Source organism: Equus przewalskii, unplaced genomic scaffold, assembly GCF_037783145.1.
Source record: "Equus przewalskii isolate Varuska unplaced genomic scaffold, EquPr2 ChrUn-12, whole genome shotgun sequence".
In the NCBI taxonomy this organism is placed as follows: Eukaryota; Metazoa; Chordata; class Mammalia; order Perissodactyla; family Equidae; genus Equus; species Equus przewalskii.
Genome location: NW_027228749.1, coordinates 312781 through 326512, shown reverse-complemented (window position 1 = coordinate 326512; position 13732 = coordinate 312781). Strand labels below are relative to the sequence as shown.

At 45.2% G+C, this 13732-nt stretch overlaps 1 non-coding gene across 1 annotated transcript; it reads right to left on the bottom strand.

Annotated features, from left to right (window-relative positions):
* Nucleotides 1–13660: 13660 nt before the first annotated feature.
* On the bottom strand, nucleotides 13661–13732 carry TRNAH-GUG (transfer RNA histidin (anticodon GUG)). The gene has a single exon. It is a non-coding gene; the product is annotated as a tRNA-His (tRNA).

Sequence of the window (13732 nt, the reverse complement as noted above, 5' to 3'; positions counted from 1 at the left end):
GCAGGAACCGGAGGGACCCCTTTTGCCCAGAGGATACCAAGGAGACCCTCTTTTGCCGAGAGGACACCAGAGAAGCGCTAAGGCGAAAGGGCTTGCGAGGAAAGAGCGCGCAGGTCGGGCGCATCGGAGCAGAGGGGAGGGCGGGTCCTAGGGTTCCCAGGTGAATTCGAAGCACTGGTCATTTGTCACGAGCCAAAAACGCTGACCACCGGGCCGTGAAAAAGGTCTCGGAAGCGCGAGTCCACAGCCTCCGAGGGGCGAAGTCCGGACTCCTGGGCGGCGGCGGGCGCCCGGGGCTCAGACGCGCCCCACCCGCCGGCTCCTGCAGCTTCCGGGAGCTGTGATCAGCGGGGGCGACTCCTGCACAGGGGCACCTAGTCCTGGGAGTGGAAATCCTGAGTGTGATGCGGGACCCCGAAGTCAAACTGTGGGGTCCCAGGGCCCTGGCTTCGGGGATAGGCGCGGAACCCTGAGCCAGGACCTCTCCGGAGCCGCAGTCTCCTTGCCTGAGGGGTCGCTGGTACTTTCCAGTTCAAAACAGTGGGCGTCTAGAATGATTGTGGCAAGACCTAAGGTTTTCATGGATATGTTGTTACGTTCTCCAACGCCCCTCCGTTCTGTAGTGTAGTGGTTATCACGTTCACCTCACACGCGAAAGGTCCCCGGTTGGAAACCGGGCGGAAACAACCTCTTTTTCCTCAAACTTACCTTCATGTCGCCAAATCAAACAGAGGAGGGGACCGGGCGTGGAGGTGCGGCCGCAGCCAATTTTCCATTCACGAGAAACGTGGCACAACTTGAGTTACTCAGCCCTAGGAAACAGGCCTCGTTGGTCTGCTCTCAGTCACAATGGAGACCGCAACACAGTCAGTGAGTCCAAGGGGGGTGCAGGACTAGGCTGACTTCAGCCTACTTTGAGATCCAGAGAGCCCCTAACCTTCTCCTCTGTCGCCGAAATCTTCTCTGCAGGCTGACAGGTAACACGTGTCTCAAAACCAAGAACTTCTTTCCTGTGAAGCACATGTAGGGGAGGAAGACATTTCCTCTACCTTTTCTGGGTTCGTCTGGCTGGAGAATGAATTAAATTCACATGAGACAGAATAGCAGGAGAAACTTAAACAAAGCTTTATGAGGACCATGGCCTGGGGCCTTTCTTCCCAAAGGAAGAAAGGGCACAGAAGAAGTGGGGTGCACAAGTGGTTATATCCCCCCAAACAGGATGTTTCACATATGATTGAAATGTCCCTCCCACAATAGTCACAAGATTGCTTGATGGACACAGCACGTAGTGGGTCTGCTATCTCAGAGGGCATAGCAGGAGGCAAGTCTATTGTCTCAAGCTGAGTGGTCACAGGTGAGCACAGCAATCGGTTCCTAGCCTAAGGAAAGATGCTTAACCCTTAAGGAAATGCCAACGTTGGGAGGAGGAGGGAAGTTGCACCTTTATCTCAAGGGCCTTTGTTCTTGCCATAGTAAATGTTTTAAAGCAGATATACAATGTGTGCTGAATGGCCTCGGTCAGGCCCTTTTGGAAAAAAGCAAAGTCAGGCCGAATTAGGTTTACACCAAATGGCTTCCTCATGTCCTCCAACACATCCCATTGCTTGCCATTTTTATTTGTCAATATATAGATGGGAGAGGCTCAGGCAAGCCAAGCAATTTGCCAAAATAGCCGAAACCACCACCACAAACATCATATCCAGCTAAAAGACAAAGGAGGATATTGGGGGTGGGGGCAGTCAGTTACAGGAAGTTACCAGACAAGCACAATAAACAAATGCAGATTTAAGTCCTTGCCTTCCCCATTGATTAAGAGTTTCTAGAGATAAGGTCATCTCCCCTTCTTCCTGGTAGAGAGGGAGATATCTTTACAGATGGAGAGTTCCTTTACAATGTAAATGTCTCTTACAAAAGGGTAAGTAAATTCTACTTTTCAGTTGCTTTCCTGTCTGCAAAGGAACCAGCCTCAAATAATCATCTAGCCAAAGAGACATATCTTGGGGTGGCCAATTCCAGGCCCCCACACACACTTGGCTTTCCCCCTCCCAGCACACTTGCACAACAGCTTCATTTGCCTGACGGAGCAAAAGAAAGCAGAACCGAAGCTGGCTCTTAGGGCTCCAGGCAAAGGCACGTAGGACGGAGCCTCGTGCTCCCCCAATCAAGCTGGTCTAGGCCCCAAAAGGAGCCTGTACACGTGCCATTGTCAGGAGAGCCGCTTGAGCCAGTTCAGAGATCAGGGCGCAGACTGGTTCCACTTCTCACTCCCTCAGAGCCAAGTCCGCCCCTTACTCAGAAGGAAACCGAGGTTCGGAAAAGAGCACGTCCTTGGCTCTGCGGCACACAGTGTTAAAGCTACACTAGAAGGGAAGACAGAGCAGTTCCCCTGTGGTCAGGCCTCAGAGCCCAAAGCGTCCCAAGAGTCTCCCGGACCCGCAGAGGTGAAGGGTGATGAGCAGCCGGGTGAGGGCTGGGGGCCCTGCACAGCTGCATTCAGCCCTGGGCCGCTGGGAATCCTCTCCATTTCTGCCTTCAGGGTCTCAGAAATCGAACCTTTACTTTCAGAATTTTCACCTGGAGAAGCCAAATTAGAGTCCTTGTGTGATTCCCTGGTGGCCTAGTGGCTAGGAGTTGGTGCTTTCACCGCTGGCGGCTTGGGTTCCACTGCCGCTCAGGGATCTTCTCTGCATCGCAGAGATGCGGTTTGCGGCAAGATGGGGATGAGGCCTGATCACAGTTTCCAAGGCATCCCCCAGGCTGGCTGGGGTAGGTGAAGTGTGATGTCTTGACCTGGTCCAAGCAGAGACAGGCATCCTGATTTGTGATGGCTACTCAACTGTACTCCTCCCCAAAGTGGGAGATAGTGACCGAGCTTCTATTTCCAGGATCACAGTGGAGTTCAAGGATAATATATTGATGGGGTTTTTTTCTTGCACTTCCTTTCTTACTGAATCTGAAACTCAAAAAGAGATCTAGCTGTAGATAAATTAGTGGTCTCAGTATAGATATAAGAAAAATTCAAGTTGATAATAAGGATGAGTCTTGAATACTTTTAAACACTTTAAAGAATCCTAATAACTGATGTATAATGGCATTTTTATGTCATGTCATATTTCTAAAGATGACTCCTTGTATGTATCACAACACTTTAAAAATTTTGGTCTAAAAACTACTTTATGTTGTCTTTCAGATTTTCTACAATACTGTTAGCATAGTATTCTACTTTATACAAGTCTCGGATTTATTTTCTCTTCAAAATCCGAATGATCCTTGATGAGGATTTTTAGGCTAGCTACTTTTAAAACTGTAGATGAGAAGCAGGCTCCGAGGACTGGAATTTTGCTTGCCCTTTTGAGACATTTGCGTTTGTGAAGGAAGGGGGGATGACCTTGTAGGGACCTGAAATTGGCCACCCCAGGATATGTCTCTTTGGCATCAGGATTGTTTTGGGCTGATTGCTTTCGATAAACTGGGACAGGGAAGGAGGCTCTGGGGAATGGAACTTGCCCTTGTTGGGACACATTTACATTTGTAAGGTAAATCTCTATCTGTAAAAGGTGCCTCCCTCTCTGTACCAGGAAGAAGAGGAGAGATGACCTTGTCCCTAGAAGCTCTTAATGGGGAAGGCAAGAACTTAAGTTGGTTGCTGTCTGGCAATCTCATGTAACTGGTTTAGGGTGGTGGCGTCTAACCTTTCTAACCTTTACTTAATCCAATTTGATTCTTGTCTAAAAGTCATGGGATCACCCAATGACCAGACCCCACCTGCACTGATACCATTTTAACATTTTTTCATGTTCTTTCCTTTGTCTTGTAAAGAGATGAATCATATACCTATGCCTTAAATTTAGCCCTAACCCTCAACTCGGGGCAGCAGCAGGAGCTCTGACTGCCCATGGGTCCTGTCCCCACACACCAGCTCTGCCTGCCCATGGGTCCTGTCCCCATGCTATTCTATACTATTCTCTAAATAAAAGAGCACTACTGCCAGATCTTGAGAGTCTAAGAAATCTTTCTTTCGACTCCTCGGCTCACCGACCCCGCATCAATCCTGATACTACCTAAATCTCCTATGCTGGTTTTACTGATCAAATAAACAAACTTTAATTCCAATAAATATTTAAGTTTATAAAATTTAAAGTTATGTGTTCAAGTAAATGAAGCATGCTGTATAATATCTTTTAAATGGAGATTAAATCTTATAATTCTAGAAATTATGGTAGCTCAGTTATTCCACTTACAATTTTTGGATAAACGTTTTTAGGTATCATCTAATATATGATTCCAACATGCATTTCTTTGTTATGTGTCACCTAAATTAGTATTTTAAGATCAATCATTATCTTTAAGTTATTTGGCTGATATTAAATTGAGCTAATTAATGTATAATCTTTGCCTGGATATTTTCTAATTAATATAGAAACAACACAACACCTTTTTAATATAATGCTACCTCATATTTTATAGATTATAGAGTGGCCATATGTTAACAGGTTAAGAGGAGGTGTGGGCGCCCTTAGTGAGTGTTGGTGAGCTTGGCCATCATTGTCAGTTTAAGAAGTGTAAACACAAGCAATGTTTGCTCCAGGAAGTAAGGAGTTATCACTGGAGGCCTTTTGTTTTCCTGAAGTGTTTGCTTATTTTTTAAAAAAAAAATCCTAGTTCTTGGTTACCTGCCTTCTAGATCTGAAGTCATCTATTTTCCCACTCTTCCTTATGCTTCTCTTGTCTTACTCACTTCTAGGGACCCTAGACGTGAGTGAGTGGATGCATCTGGGAAGGCTATAGCAGGGACCAGTTGTATTCCCAGCATGCTGCTCTTTTTTGATGCCTCCAGGTGTAGGCACCTCAGGGAAGGGACCTTAGGTTTAGTCATGATGCAGCATCTCTCCCAGAGCACAGCCTGGCACCTAGTAAGTGCCTAATAATGCTTGGTGATTGAAGGCATGCCTATGCAAGATCCCAGAAAGCTGAAGAGGAAGAGAAGAGAGTGGATAAGATTAGGGGCAGCCTAGAGTATGAGGGAGAGAGAGAGGCTGACAGACTGAGATGCACAGGTAGAGAAAGAGAGACAGAGAGAGAGAGAGAGAGTCCAAGAACCAGATTTAGTGTGTAAAAGCCAAAGAGCTCTTTTTTTGCTCATGAGATTCAACATAAGAACCAAGGGAAGGTGAGCCAATAACTCTAAGGATCCAAGTCTGCACAAGGTGCATTGTCAGGTGTAGGATTCTGTTGCTTCCAATGATTTTTCTCAAATGGGATAATTTTTGTAGAAATACCCAAACACTGTCAAAGAATTTTATAGAGACAGTTATCAGCATGCTAATGCAACCTAGCATAGCAGGGAGACTGGTCATTAGATTGTATGCATAAAGGCAAAAATGCAATTCATAAAGGAAAGAGAAGAGGAACAAATGTCTGGGACCAGTAGTTCTTTTCCCCTCCAACTGATAAGCTGCTTGGCAGGAAGCAATCCCCAGTCATTCTGGCCAGTCTTCTCTGGATCCTATTAAGTAGGTCACTATCGAAAACAATTACAATTATTGGAAGACTTTCTAAACATCTTGGAAGTTTAGCTGCTGAACCAATGTAATAGGGTATCTCTGGGTAATGTCCACATTGTTCTACTGTTGTACCTCCCACTAAGTTGAGTCAGGAGGGCACCACTCCTCTTGTTAGAGTATTAGATGCATGTATAGAAAGTTTGCTGTGCTGGCAAGAGTATGAAGAAGCAGGCTCCTTCATCAAGTTGGAAAAATAGATTGGAATATAAATTGGCACACCTCCTATTGACGTCAAACTAAGAATACATAAAGAGATGTCTTCAGCTTCTGGCAAAGGTGGAGTGACAAGAATCAGATTTACCCTCCCCTTCCCCCATGCACTCAAAGAAAACAAAAAGACAAAATACTTGAAATACCACTTTTCTAGACACTGGAAATCAGGCAAGAAAGACAGTAACCCCTGAGAGATGAAAAACAAACCAGGTGAGCCCTATCATTGGCCCAGCTTACTGCTTTCAGAGAGAGTCCAGGCTGGACAGGAAGAGAGAAATCTGAGGCTAACTCCTTTGATTGTGAGGATGAAGCTGAGTATTCGTGGAGAGCAAGGCAGCTAGAGTTCGTAGGACAAACAGCCAGTGATGAGGGAGGTGGACAGAGAGAGAATCCAGGCATATGGAAAGGACCTCCCTCAGGTATTCAGCAGATACTGATCCGGGCATTCCTATGAAGAAACTGCCTGAGGCTAAGGGAAGAAACTTCTGAAAAGATCATGGAATGGTGCCTGGTGTTCACACAGGGCAGGAAATCTTAGTTCCTCCCAACAGCCTGACTGGACTAATAATTCATGGGCCATTGGGAAGAACACTCAGGAAGGTCTTGTTTCAGTAGTAGCAACACCAGCTCTAGACTGACCTACCTAAAAAATCATAATGGCAAGATCCAAAGGGATCGCCAACTGTTTAAAAGTCACTTCACTGTACCCAAGAACAAAACTCAAGAAGATTTATAGGAATACCAACATAGCTGGTACCCAAGAAGGAAAACTTTCACAATTTCTGGCATCCAATCAAAGAATGCCACGCGTGCATAGAGGCAGGGAAACATGACCCATAATGAGAAGTATAGTCAATCAAAACTGAACCAGGGGCTGGCCCTGTGGCAGAGTGGTTACATTCGCGCCCTCAGCTTTGGCAGCCCAGGGGTTCACCCATTAGGTTCCTGGGTGCAGACATGGCACTGTTCATCAAGCCATGCTGAGATGGCATCCCACGTAGCACAACCAGAAGCACCTACAACTAGAATATACAACTATGTACTGAGGAGCTTTGGGGAGAAGAAGAAGAAGAATAAAAGATTGACAACAGATGTTAGCTCAAGTGCCAATCTTTAAAAAAAAAAAAAAAAACTGAACCAGAACTGACATGATGTTAAAATTAGCAGTGAGGACTTTAAGACAGTTATTATGACTGTATTACATACGTCCAAAGAGTTAAGTAGACATGTTGAGTGTATACAAATGGCCAAAATCAAACTTTAGGGATGAAAACTAGAATATCTGAGATAAAAAATTCATAAGCTGGAATTAACAGCAGATTAGACATTGCATGAAAATAGGTTAGAGAACAAAAAGCCATGAATAATTGAAAATATTCAAAATGAAACACAGTCAAGACAAAAAAAAATTTTAATAAACGTAGCATCATGAATGGTAGAGCAACTCTAAAAGGCCTAATATACAAGCAGTTGGAGTCCCTGAAAAGACTGGGGGAAAATTTTTTTGAAGAAAATATTTTTGAAGACATGATGACAGAAAATTTTCCAATCATAATGAAAATTATAAACCCACTGATCCAAGGAGCCAAATGAACCCCAAGCACGAGAAACTAGTCACATCATAATTAAATTGCTCAAATCCTTTGAAAAAGAAAAAATCTCCAAAGCAGCCAGAGGAAAAAGACTTGGAACATACATAAAACAAAAATAAAGATGATATCAGATTTCTCATCAGAAGCAGTGCAAGTGAGAAGACAGTGGAGCAATATCTTTAAATGACTGAGTGGGAAAAAGTCAACATGGAATTCTATGCCTCCTCCTCCACAAAAATCTTTCAAAAATGAAGGTGAATAATGACATTTACAGACATACAAATGCTGAAAACTTCATCAACAGTAGATCTACAATACAAGAAATGTTGAAGGAGTCCTCCAGGAATAAGGTCACTGATGCCAGATGGAAATCTGGATGTACACAAAGGGATGACGGACAAGAGAAATGGTATCTGCATGGGAAAGTATATAAGATTTTTTTCTTAGTAGTTAAAGCTCTTTAAATACATGGAACAGATTAAACAAAAGAAATACAAACGGATTGTGGGGTTTATAACTTATGCAAAGTAAAATGCATGACAACAATATCATAAAGGCAGGCAGGGGAGAAATGTGAAGTATGACATTTCTTGAAGGCAGACTGGTAAGTTACAGATGTAAGTTATACATCGTAAAGCAGTCGCTTAAATAACAAAATAGTTATAGCTACTAACCCAACAAAGGAGAGAAAATGGAATCATATACAAAACCATGTAAACACTATGATAAAGCAACTGCTCTTCCAGGACTCTATAGATATTTGTAGAAGAATGATGACTGCAGTATTATTTGTAATAATAAAAGCACAGAACCAAAGTAATTTCAAAAGTATATGGAAAGGGTTAAATAAATACTAGTACAAACAAACAGTGGAAGAAACTTCATAGTGAAAAGGAATCAGAAGGTAACAATGATGACTGTACTCTTTTGAGGGTTCGTGGATTCCCAGTGACCTGTCTTCCCCTGGAGCTAATCTCTGAGGATCCATAATGATCTTGACTTAGATCGTCCCGATGTGCACAAGACACAGAGGACAGGAGGGTATGCGCGGAGCCCTCTTTCCGCCTTTGCTTTAAAGGATGGGCAGAGTATAACCGACAGCAAACACTTGAACGTTCTGAAAACGCGAAGAAGCGTCCCTGGTTGGGCTCGAACCACCAACCTTTCGCTTAACAGCCGCACGCGCTAACCCGTTGCGCCACAGAGACACATGGAAAGATCCTAGCCTCACCCCAACAGAGGACAAGCACTCGTTCAATCTAGGTGGGGCCACCCACCTTTTGCAGGACAGCTGTCCAGTCTAAAGCCTCGGAAAACCATAGAGGTGAAGTCGACACAGCATGCTCGTCCCCTTTGAAATACGTTCGTTGAGTGATTCCAAAAGCAAAGGCAGCCGAACGGCCTCGCCCTGCCTTGCTTCACACCCGCCTCAGATGCCAGCACCATGGAGACGCCTGGGGCCGCGACCCCCCGGGCCTGGGCCGAGTCGGGCGCAACGGAAGCTGAACGCCGGTGGGCTCCCGTGATGGCTCTTCCGGACCTTTGCTCCGCCTTCACCCGACCGTCTGCGCAGTTTGCGCTCCCCTCCTTCCACTCGGTCGCGGTCTGTGAAGTAGGGTGGGGTCGGTGTGGCTGCAGCCCGAAGAGGTCAGGTCAAAAGACGAAATGTGAAAAGCAGCGAAAGAAAGCAGAGGCATGAATGAGGTGAGAGCTCCCGGAAAACCTGTGAAGAGGCATAGGCCCGAATCCTGAGAGATGAAAATTGTTTTTATTAGGTAGCAGAATGGGGAGGGAGAAACGGAGAAGATCATGAGAGAGGTCTGGAAGTAGGTGTCCAAAAATGAAACAGCAAAAATAGTGTGAATATTTTTACATAAAAAAGAAATTGTAGGAAGTACAGTGCTTCCAGCAGGCCGGGGTGGCATCATGACCCTTTAGTGGTTAGTACTGTGTTGTGGCTGCAGCAACCTTGGTTCAAATCCAAGTTACAGTAGGGCACTGTCCACCACCGGTCTTTCTGTTTGCTTTTCATCCCAGCACCAGCTGAGCTCCTTTAGCAGCTGTCAGAGAGAACAGTTTACCGCTGGCCCCATAGTGAGATGCCATCAAAGGAGTAAATCCCACAATGCACAAATCTATGGATGGCCTGTGGAAGCGAAACTTTGGATGTTTCCTTGTCTCACTATTGAGCAGAAAATATATCCAAAGGTGAAATACCATCTCTCAAGGAGCCTTGTCTGTAGCTTCTATTAATGAAATAGTGTGGTCATAGCCATTTTTCTGGAAAAATATTTCAAATATCAGTGCGAGGGTTTTTACGCTAATGAAGAACGAGTTTGTAGTGAATTGTAAGTGTATTGTATTGAAAGTAAAGTGTATTGTACTCTACAATAAAGTACAAACCAGTTGTGTCTACACCCGCTTTTGTCCATCCACCATCCACTAATTTTTATGGGAATAGTCAATTATTGAAACATAGTCCACATAGAGTAAAAATCACAAATCTTTATCAAACACTTTGTTGAATTTTGGCACATGTAATCATCATCCAGATCAAGTTACAGAAAACTGCCTTCATCCCAGAAATGTCCATTGAGCTGCTTTCCAGGCAATTCCTACCCTATCTTGCTTGGTTAATTACTATTCTGAGGTCTGTTGCCATAGATTACTATTGCCTGTTCTTGAAATGCAAATGAATGAATTTTGTATCTCGCTTTCTTCATGGAACATTATGTTCATTAAATATATCCATATTGTTATGCATATTACCTCTTAATTTTGGTATTATTGGAGTAATTTGAGTGTTAATTGGTGTTGTTGATGAGTACCCAGTGTTTTGATGAGCACTCTCTAGCAATCTTTTTCTGCGCTTGCGCCTTCACAGAAGTACTGCAATTGCTGCATCATGACACAGGTACAAGTTTAACTTTATTAAAAATTGGCAAACAGTCCTCTAGACTGGTTGTAAACCCACGACTACGGTTGCAATTCCTCCACACTCTTGTCAGCATTTGGTGTACTAATTCTTTTAAATATAAATATGATATAAATATCATGTGATGGTATCTCCTTCTAGTATTAATTTGTATTTCCCTAATAGGTAAAAAATGTCAAGAATATTTTCTCATAAGTTTTGGTCATTAAGATAACTTCATTTGTGATCCAGGAAGACCCTGGCTTAGGCTTCCCAGGAGAAGGAAATGGAGTTGTACAGTCAGTCACCTTGGGGTAGGTGGATCCTCCTGAGGTGTCTCTCGGAGACCGTGACCTGGCTTCAGGATTTTTGGAGCAGCAGACCAGAGCGGCATTGGATCACAGGCACAGATCCAATGACTGGCACAGCATCAGCACACATGCTAGGGGCCCCAGGCTTTTGCCGTATCCACACACTTGTCAGTTGAGCGAGAGCTGAATATATTTTTAAAATATTTTCTTTCAATCGATTCATATTCTTTTTCCTGAGTAGTTTGACTTTTTAATTCATCCCACTACCACAAATGGAAAACCGGTATCAGTTCCATAAGCAGAAGGTAGGTGTAAAAATCAATACCAGAATATCAAAACAATGATGTTCCAGGCAAATGCCACAACTTCTCCAACTGCTGTTTTGTTTTTTTTTTAAACCTCTGTGGACTCTACCAGGCACTGCACACTTGCTCCGAAGATCTGTTGGGATAAATGTTGTGTCCAACTGTAAAGGCAAGAGGAGAGGGAGAGCCTGGGAAGGTAATGTGGACCGAGCTACAGAGGCAGCAGGTGGAGTATGTAGATGAGACAGTGCACTGGCTGCCGGTCAGTGGATCTGGAGCCTCTGCTGAAGGGCAGTCAGTCTGGTGGGCCCGCCTGTGGGGTCTCCCCTGGGGGTTGTGGGGGTGGTGGTGAGGGGGCATGGCTTGACTTGCTTTGGGAGAACAGTTTAAAAGAATGGTGAGGGGTGGGTGAAGGGGAGGGTGGTGATCCTGAGTGAACGGTGGGGAGATGGGAGGCTGCATTGTGCCTGCAGGGAGGTGGCTATACTTACCTGGTTGAAGAGATAACTCGCCCACAAAAGTCGTTTTCCTCTGGCCGGCTGTGCTGACCCATGCTGTTTCCCTGCATGTGGGAGATTTGGCTGTGGAATTAATGCTAGCAGAGGACTGAGTTTGCGCTCTCACCAGATATTCTCTGGTTCTTGATGTCTCTTCCATGTTGCCTCATTGCTCTCTGCCAACCCAGGCCCAGGACAGCATACTTTGGTGTGCCACATTCGGCAGTCTCCACCTCTGTATTCCTGGCTTTTTTCTTTCCTGACCAAGCGTATGGAGAAGCCCTGCTTTTTGCGTGATACCTTCTTTCTCTCCAAATGCTACTAACCCGCAGCTGGCCATGGGTGTGTTCATACGTGGGGACCCCACGGAGAGTATGGTCACAGCAGCCCCTGCATGCTGGCTCTTTGGGGTCAGGTCGGAAGGAGGTACCCTTTCCAGGAACAAGGAAGCCTGATGCCTGGCTTCTCTGGGAAGCTCTGTGTCCAGCGCCAGCTCCATGTCTGGGCTAGCCGGCTGCTTCTTGCCTCTCACCCCATTTACCCTTCACTCACCTTCTGCACACCAGCTGCATTCCTGGGCACAATAAGCCTTTCCCAACCAGCAGAAATGACTGAGACGCCTCTCCTGTGCTGGGGAGAAAATTGGATCCACGTTCTCAAACAACAGGAGGAGAGAACCTGAGGCAGCAGGAGGTTCCCTAGCTGGTTCTCTTGCCTCAGCCATTTGAGGGGCCCGGCTCAGAAGCCTTGAATCCCCGCTCCTCCATGAGGGGCCTATGTTGAGTGCGGCTCATGGAGCTGGCCAAGTTGGTGTCTCTCCCACTACTCCTCAGGGATCAACAGGAATATCCTGTGGAGTTGCTTTGACCCAGAAGAGACACCAGCAAATATTCCAGGAGAAGCACGGACTCTGCGCACTGGACCACTTCGGAACGACGCTTCCGTCAGCCCATCCTTCCCTAGGAAGACCTTGGAGAGAAGAGGCATGATGGAAGAGAATGTGCTCTTCACTGGCAGTAAAAATTCTACTTTTCTCTGACTTGCCTCGCTGTCGCCCTTCTCTCCCTCATTCTAACACCTCTAGGATAGAAGGCCAGTGGTCTTGCTTTCCTTGCAGATTTTTTGTCTATGGCTTCCCTTCTTTCAGTGGCCATTTTTTCACATATCCACAAATTACTACTAGAATGGTATTCACATGAGCCTTTTCCCCAATGCTGTGGTTTGAAATTGCCCAAATGTCCATCATTTCGGGTGTCGTTTACATTGGTGTAAAGCTTAACATTTACACCAAAATTAAGGTGTGACGAACGCAATAACGTACATATATATCAAAGATATAAGGTTGCTTGATAAGAGCTAGACTGAAAAAGTGTACATCCTTTTGTGTGAATTTGAAGAAAGGACAAGCCTAATCTGTGAGGGTAGACATCTGAATAGTTATAAAATAGCAGGGGATGAAGGCATTACCTGGAAAGTGTATCAAAGGGCCATGCTTAGATGATAGAAAATTTCTGTATGTTATGATCCTGTTGAAGGTTGCATATTTCAATATTCATATAGCTGTCCATTTGTCCATTAGAGATTTGTGCATTTTGTTCTGTGAATACACATTAATAATTCCCTTAAAGGATAAAAATTGGCCGTCGGATTTCAGAGACTGCAACGGAGACCACGACCAGTTTGGAGTAATTGTTAACTCTTTAAAACCTCTTCTTTTTGTGTGTAAAAAAGCCTCGCTGATGTTTGAAATGTTTCCACTAAAAAACCCCTAGTAGGGGCTGGCCCCGTGGCCGAGTGGTTAAGTTTGCGCGCTCTGCTGCAAGCGGCCCAGTGTTTCGTTGGTTCAAATCCTGGGTGCGGACATGGCACTGCTCATCAGACCATGCTGAGGCAGCGTCCCACATGCCACAACTAGAAGGACCCACAACGAAGAATATACAACTATGTACTGGGGGGCTTTGGGGAGAAAAAGGAAAAAATAAAATCTTTAAAACCTCTAGTGACTAGACCATTCCCTTAGTGGAAGTTACACACAAGTCTCATTGAGAGCTCGCACCTCATCTTTAGATATTTTCTGTTAAATGGTGTGGTGTGGAGCACGTCCAGGATTGTCTCCTGTGACTGTGCTAGAGCTTCGTGCGCTGTTATATTTTCTTCCCTTCTCGTGACGTTACTGCACTTGGTGGCCAGCAAAAAGCGCTCTCTGGCCCCCAGGTAAGAGGGGCAGCCCGTAAGGTTTTAAACACAAAGCAAAAGGGAAACACTGCCGTGACTCGGATTCGAACCGAGGTTGCTGCGGCCACAACGCAGAGTACTAACCACTATACGATCACGGC